At 44.6% G+C, this 5,718-nt stretch overlaps 1 long non-coding RNA gene across 1 annotated transcript; it reads left to right on the forward strand.

Moving 5' to 3' along the window:
* Positions 1 to 296: 296 nt before the first annotated feature.
* Positions 297 to 5,028, forward strand: LOC114560926 (uncharacterized). Its single transcript, XR_003693279.1, has 3 exons — positions 297 to 430; positions 4,478 to 4,588; positions 4,696 to 5,028. It is a non-coding gene; the product is annotated as an uncharacterized LOC114560926 (long non-coding RNA).
* Positions 5,029 to 5,718: the final 690 nt, after the last annotated feature.

Genomic DNA, 5,718 nt, shown 5'->3' on the forward strand with positions numbered 1-5,718 from the left:
CTGCGCTGGAGTTACTTTAATCCTCTATAGTTGAAATGAAAAGCTCAGCCTTACTTGCCTCTTGAAATAAATGATTGGCTTTCCCTTTGGTAAGTTTTATTGTCGCGGCGTACAGAAGGAAAGCCTGAAACCCCTTTATATGGGCTTCATGCATCACCTTGTAGCATAATTTACGACGCTTTGAAGTGGCCTCGCTGTAGTCCGCTGCAAACTGAAGTTGAATATTAGCCACTTCAGAGCGATTTTTCCTGGATTCTTTGAGAATACGATCCCTGTGAGAATACCGGAGACATCTAACAATCAGCGGCCGTGGTCTCCGCAGATCACTCCCAGTGCCTTGCTCAGGCAGGCGTCCAAGCCGGTGACATCGCATCAGCTCCGGGCAGGTGTCAGCGAGAGCAGAAAACCACTTGGGAAGGTGCTCTCGCAGGTAATCCAGAGCATTTGCACCTTCAACTCCTTCTTTTAGATTAAATATAAGCAGATTGTCTCTTCGTGCGCGATCCTCCATTTCTGTGAGTTTTCCTTGATATTTGTGCATTGTTTCCACACACTGCGACTTTGTTCAGCCTCACTCACACGCTCTTTTAACTGGGTTGTATCTGAGCGTATTATCCGTATTTCCTCCGTGTGCTTGGATAAAGTTGAATGCATACTATCAATGCGTTTCTCAAGCCTGTTAAAGCGTGATTCGGCTTTCACGTCGGCCTCTTTGAAGTATTTGGCCATTAAATCATCAATAACCGGAGTCAAGGCCGCGTTGGTTTCACCCAGCTGCTTGTTTACTTCCGTAATAATGTGTTGTTTGGCTGCAAACGACAGTCTTGTTTCTCGTATTGACAAGATATAGGTTTAAACTGAAATTATCCTTCTTTACATAACAGTCTTGTCACACATACCAAGGTTTATTTGAGCGTTTTGGGAGAGTGTTCGCCGAGTCTCAGCAGGCAGCCGCCATCTTTATCTGATGGTAGGTAAGAAGGGCAATGGAGGACTTTAAAAGGAGCGTTTTTTTCATTGTGGTACTGCTACTTTCATTAAGTAAAGAATCAAAATACTTGGTCCAACACTGCTAATTTATCTGCTAAAAATTATAGACTGTCATTAAAAGTTAAGTTAAAAGTTTATTAATAATAATAGTGATAATAATAATAATAGCTCTGATTCGAACGCCTTGCTAAGGGACCCGAGGGCGCTTCACATGAGGCAAACACAAACAGAATGAACAAATTAAAATAAATGAATGGATTAAGTGGTTGCAAAGTCTGCGGCAGAGTTTAATTCAGTCTGTCCTCAGTTGAACTGCGATTGGATGATGAGGATGTACTCTGTGTTCTTTGAGGGAATGTGGACTGTGGTACAGCCTGTCCTTCTGTGATATCTTATGATATTGGGCCCCTCATATGGCTGACTGACTGCTGGTGTAAAGCGTGTAAAGCACAGCATGTCTGTGTAATGAGCAGGTTGATGTAAAGACGGAGAGACATGAGGGATTAAAAACATGCAAAGTACGGAACATGGAACATCCACATGTGGTAGCTGACATGTTAGTGTTTTTTGTGCAGTCAGATCAGAAGAGAGGCGGGGTGGTCAGACAGAACAGAGTTATCTCAGGTCAGGGGCAGACCTACTTTTTTCGGAAAACACATGTACACAACGGGATCATCAGAGCCCTGAGACCCAACAGGAAAACCACAAAGCCCTTGTTTGGCTGCTGCTCCATCTCTTTCAGATGTCACATGATGGAGATCAAACAGCACTTGGCATTGAACGTCCCAAGACTGGAATGTTTACCTTTGACAGGAGCAATGGGAAAAACAGGCTTGTTGTCTCAGGAGCTACTCACACACACGTGTACACACACACACACACACACACACACACCCTCCAGGTTCCATTTGTGGTGATTTAAACCTTGCCCTTTGGAGGGCGTCAAAAGAGGGGTATCTACGAAAGACGAGCTCAGAAAAACAGGGTTTGTTTGAAATCACACCCACAGAAAGAATGCACACCTGCATGAATACAACACATGCCGACACCCAGGGGCTCTCTGAGGTTGACGTATGTATTGTGCCCCTCCGTCACTCATAAGGAGAGCTTCAACTTCTAGTATTACACCTGAGTAAACACAATCACGTGGAGGCTTACAGACAGGCAGGTACAGGTTCCAGGGTCAAGCTTCCAGGTTCAGGTTCCAGGGTCAAGCTTTCAGGTTTAGGTTCCAGGGTCAAGCTTTCAGGTTCAGGTTCAGGTTCCAGGGTCAAGCTTTCAGGTTTAGGTTCCAGGGTCAATCTTTCAGGTTCAGGTTCCGGGGTAAAGCTTCCAGGTTCGGTTTCAGGTTCCAGGGTCAAGCTTTCAGGTTCAGGTTCCAGGGTCAAGCTTTCAGGTTCAGGTTCAAGTTCCAGGGTCAAGCTTTCAGGTTTAGGTTCAGGTACAGGTTCCATGGTCAAGCTTTAAGGTTCAGGTTCAGGTACAGGTTCCAGGGTCAAGCTTCCAGGTTCAGGTTCAGGTTCAGGTTTCAGGGTCAAGCTTTCTCTGTGTTCTTTGAGGGAATGTGGACTGTGGTACAGCCTGTCCTTCTATGATATCTTATGATATTGGGCCCCTCATATGGCTGACTGACTGCTGGTGTAAAGCGTGTAAAGCACAGCATGTCTGTGTAATGAGCAGGTTGATGTAAAGACGGAGAGACATGAGGGATTAAAAACATGCAAAGTACGGAACATGGAACATCCACATGTGGTAGCTGACAGGTTAGTGTTAGGTTAGTTTTGTGCAGTCAGGTCAGAAGAGAAGTGGAGTGGTCAGACAGAACAGAGTTATCTCAGGTTAGGGACAGACCTACTTTTTTTGGAAAACACATGTACACAACGGGATTATCAGAGCCCTGAGACCCGACAGAATCAGCTTCAGAGAAGTCATGCTCATGTTCATTCAAAATTGAATTTTAAAAGTATCCTGTGGAGTTCTTGACTACAAGCGGTGTTACATGCATGCATGCTTTTTTTTACGAGTTGGGCCCAATAATATTAAAAGTTTTGGTCACACGCATGGGAAAACACATGCACAATTCACAGCTTACCATTGCTTTTATGTTATTCCGCTGATTCACAGTTGGTGGCAGTAAACGCAGCAATGCACCAACAAAGGCAGTGGAGAAGCAGACTGTTAGGAGGTAAATGTGTTAAAGTGGCTATGGGTACGTCCCATAGCCCTAAATTGCCTCCTCAAGTCCTGCACTTGCCTCCCTTCCTCGCATCTTAGTCCCTCCCACCGAGAAGGCCCAGGAGAGACGCAAGGAAATCATGGGAGGAGAGAGGCATCGAGCAAATGTGTTTTAGAGGGATGAGACATCCTTTCCTCTGAAGCGTCACATGAATTCGTCAACTGTTTCGGCGGAGTTAGCAACTCCTTTAGCTGCGCGGCTTCCAGGAAGGCTGCTGTCGTGTATCCTTGCTTATAGCTCCTCGATGATCCCTCCTCGATGCCCGCTCCTCGGCGCACAAATAAAAGCTTTGAGACGGCCTTCACAGAGGAGGGACAGAACAACTTCTGGTTCAGCCGAGGACCGAGGAGTCGAGGAGCTGTCAAATAAGGGGCATGAGATGCAGCCTATATGTAACTTTGAGTTTGTGATGATTTCAGCGACAACTTTGGACAAAAGCGGTAGTGTTTTTACCACACTCGCTGTCATAAAGGTGTAGGAGTTAGCGTTACCGGGAGGTTGTATAGTCGCGATGAATGTTTTGCTCTGACAGATATTCATTCATTTACAATAAGAGACTAAGTTACAGATGCATCACTGCATTTCAAGTGTTGCGTACGGTAACTTACCCTACTTTGGATGTCTCGTGAGCTAAACCGGGTAGCGCTGTCACTGTGTCACGAGCCAAAGCATTAAGAGATTGTTGTAGCAACCAACGTAATAATAACTTAGATTAATATAGTGCATTTCATGAAACCCACGGACGCTTTACCCACAAGCCATTATATTTCTGCAAAGAAAGCGGAATTGACCTAAAACTTTTTCATTTCATGGCGGGTTGCAACCATAAAATGACCAAAACAGTAATCGCAATTCATTATTTATTCGGCAAATAAGGTTTCCATCAGCGTTCATCCCATAAAACTGTTAACAGATTAAATGAAAATCCGATGAGATCGAACGTACAAACTTTGTGATGATATTCATGAAATTCAATAAAATTTTACTTTTTCCATGAGGCATTTTTCATTCGATATTACTTAATTTGCATAGAAACGTGTGGATGGAAACTTAGTTAGAGGCACCACGGTTGGCATCATAAGGTTTGAAACTGAGTAAAAGCTTCTAAAAGGACAGGATTATGGACTCGAAAGGAAGGGAAAACAATGATTGGTTGGACCCACAATGTGTAACGTTTTCGGATCTAATTTACATTAAAACACATCATGTAAAGCAATGACAGGAATATTTAAAGCTGATGTTTTGGTGCAGATGGGAGGTCAGTGAACCACTGTCGTCTCTGGTCCCAGGACACGTCAGTGGTGTGGTCTGGTTACCCAGTGTCCTCTCTCAGGGCGGAGAATCAGCTGCCAGGAATGTGATGTGAGTGGGCACAGTGACGCTAATCCCCAGCAAAGTTGTTTTTTTTTCATTCTCCTCTCCTTATCACAAGATTTCCTTAATCGGATAATCCATGTCTTATTAAACAGGCAACACAGATCACAGATTGAGGCCTGGGAGAAAAATACTGAAACAGAGCCAGGGTCATTCATGGCGGAGGAGTCTCAGGACAGTCACACTGCTTTGATATGGTGAATGGGGAAAACGGGTTTTTACGTAAGCCTGCATCATCTTGGCATGTTACATGATGGTTCACCGTGTGTGTGTGTGTGTGTGTGTGTGTGTGTTTGTTTGTTTCTGTGTTTTTTTTCGAATGAGTGTATATGTTTGCAAGCTTGTGATTGTACACTTGTGTGTGGGAAACCCAGGAAATCCAGTCTCCCATGCGCCAGCATCTATTGTGTTTAGTTTCCTCCTCTGAGTGTGTGTGTGTGTGTGTGTGTGTGTGTGTGTGTGTGTGTGTGTGTGTGTGTGTGTGTGTGTGTGTGTGTGTGTGTGTGTGTGTGTGTGTGTGTGTGTGTGTGTGTGTGTGTGTGTGTGTGTGTGTGTGTGTGTGTGTGGGTGGGTGGGTGGGTGGGTGGGTGTGTGTGTGTGTGTGTGTGTGTGTGTGTGTGTGTGTTTAGCTGCAGTGCTTCCCTCTCTCGTGGCTCTAATGACAAGTAGGAGGAAGTCCAAGCCAGAGGATTGCACTTGGCAAAGTTAACTGGAAACAATCTCATGAATGGGTCAGGGGAGCTGTGCTGGTAGAATGTGCCATTATTATGTCCCCATGAAGGAAAATTGAGTTTTCCATCCAAACTCACTGTTACTTTACTCTCCCTCCTCCTCCCCTTACTTCCATCAAATATGTGTCTGAAGATCATTTCCTCATTTAGAATAGAACAGTCTGTCCAGAACATCCACATCACAGAACTCTCTGCAGGAAAAGATCATATAGAGTGAGGGAGAGTTACACTCTTTGTAATGTTGACTGGATTGACTTTCTTTGGCCACACTTCACTTTCAACTTCATTGTCCCCAAGAGAGGTACATAATTGTGCAGTGTGGAATTACAGTACCTGCTGGAGAAGCATTTACTGAAGAGTACTTTATTTTCAGAGGTCATAACAAGC

This window comes from Perca flavescens, chromosome 9 (assembly GCF_004354835.1).
Source record: "Perca flavescens isolate YP-PL-M2 chromosome 9, PFLA_1.0, whole genome shotgun sequence".
NCBI classification, from domain to species: Eukaryota; Metazoa; Chordata; class Actinopteri; order Perciformes; family Percidae; genus Perca; species Perca flavescens.